Raw genomic sequence first — 1,744 nt, forward strand, 5'->3', positions numbered from 1 at the left:
CAGGACGGCGCCCCCCCCCTCCTCTCCGGCGTGGCAGCGAGGCGGGTCGCGGGTCTCCACCGGGGCTCGTTGTCGGGAGCGGGGCTGGCCGTAGATCCAGGCCGAGGGGCGGGAGGGGGGGCAGAGCCAGCAGGCCCCGCGGGTCAGAGCGACGGGCTGGGAGGGACCTCGCCTCCCCCCCCCCTCTGCCATGGAGCCCGGCTGGGCGGCCTTGGACCAAGGCTCCCTCTAAGCTGTGGAGTCCTGTGAGCAAAAGTTCTACTTGGTGAGCTACTGGCATTAAAGTTGTGGGCAAGCTATTTGGCTCCTGCATACATTAGTTTGCTCTAGAGCCCCATCCTTCCTGAGCGAAGACAAAGATGTGTGAGCCGGAGGCTAAAAAACTGTGAGCTGGCTCGCACTGACTCAGCTTAGAGGGAACACTGCCTTGGACCAGCCACACCTCTCGGCCTGACCCGCCTCACAGGGCTGTTGTGAACATACAGCGGAGGAGGAGGGGAGCTACCTTGGGACCCCCTGGGAGGGAGAGGGAGAGAGAGAAAGGGCAGGACATGGGTAAATAAGACAGAGCGGCCTCAGGGAGGGAGGGGGCTTCTCTCCCCCTGGCTTGTCTGCAGGGCAGCGTTGGGAGCAGAAATCCCACCTCCTGAGCGGGAAAAAGCTCACCAGCATTAAAGTTGTGCGCGAGACTGTCGTGTAAGATCACTTCCATAACCTTGTAAAAGCCTCAGAATAAATCCTCTTAAATTATATTTAAGCTATATGGTAAGATTAATTTAAACGTTATTAGAGAAAACAGAATGAAGTCCGATTCCACCCGCTATATCGGTGGACCTGGCCTCCAGGGAACAGGGCTGTCCCGAGCACCAGCTGCTTCTCCCACCCAATTCCCTTGAGATCCTCGAAAGGGGTGGGGGGAAGGGAAAGCAAGGCTGTTAATGAGAAGATGTTCATAGAGCTCCCTTGCACACAACGTTTGTTTGTAAATGGAAGGCTTTCGCTGTAGCTCCAAACACTGGATCATTTGCAGCAGTGTCCAGGCACACAGGGCTTTTAAGTGTAACATGACCTCTTCTGACAGCCAAAGAAAACGGAGTGTGTGTGTGTGAGAGGAAATGCAATTCATACTTCCTTAGGCTGAAGGCGAAAGGCTTTAAGCCAGGGGCTTCCCACCGGACTTGTACCGGAAGGTCCCGGTCACACAGCAAAGTTGCCGCAGGACAGGCACGGGTGGTGGGCGGATTATCCGGGCACAATCACACTCCCAACATCTGGGAAGTGGAGCGCACCTGTGGCTTACCACCGACAATGCGAGTTAAAAAACTAGTACCTCCAAGGTACTAGTAAACGTTTGCCACGGGCTGCCTCCAGACACCCGTGGTGTGATCGCGCCAGCGCGCGGCATTCCCCTCCGGTCCCTCGTTTACCCGCCGGCGCCAAGGGAAGGACCGGTGGTGTGCTGCCGGCGATCGCGTAATCGCGGATCAAACGGCACCGGGGCAATTAGCCACTCCCCCCCCCATATCCGGCCCGTGTGACCGGGGCTGAAGATAAGAAAGTAGGGGACACCAAAGTTGTGGGGTTGGCAGTTTCAGGTGGGGAATTTCCTGGAGATCAGGCAATGGAAAATGGGGAGGGTGGGGCTTGGGGAGAAGAGAAACCACAGTGAGACATAATGCCACTCACTCAACGGGGGGGGGGGCAGGGGGGGAAAAGGGGTTCCAGCCGCCCCAACCCAAGGCGA

At 57.6% G+C, this 1,744-nt stretch overlaps 1 protein-coding gene across 1 annotated transcript in view; it reads left to right on the forward strand.

The window, feature by feature from the left end:
- The first annotated feature begins 246 nt into the window (after positions 1-246).
- The window catches only part of AP3M1 (adaptor related protein complex 3 mu 1 subunit), a 17,460-nt gene continuing 15,962 nt past the window's right edge, over positions 247-1,744 (forward strand). Inside the window, exon 1 of the mRNA XM_015414520.1 lies at positions 247-265. The gene's annotated coding sequence lies outside the window, so the exon portion shown is untranslated. The remainder of the gene's footprint in view (positions 266-1,744) is intronic.

The sequence above is a fragment of the Gekko japonicus genome, unplaced genomic scaffold (assembly GCF_001447785.1).
Source record: "Gekko japonicus isolate JY-2015 unplaced genomic scaffold, Gekko_japonicus_V1.1 scaffold484, whole genome shotgun sequence".
Lineage (NCBI taxonomy): Eukaryota > Metazoa > Chordata > Lepidosauria > Squamata > Gekkonidae > Gekko > Gekko japonicus.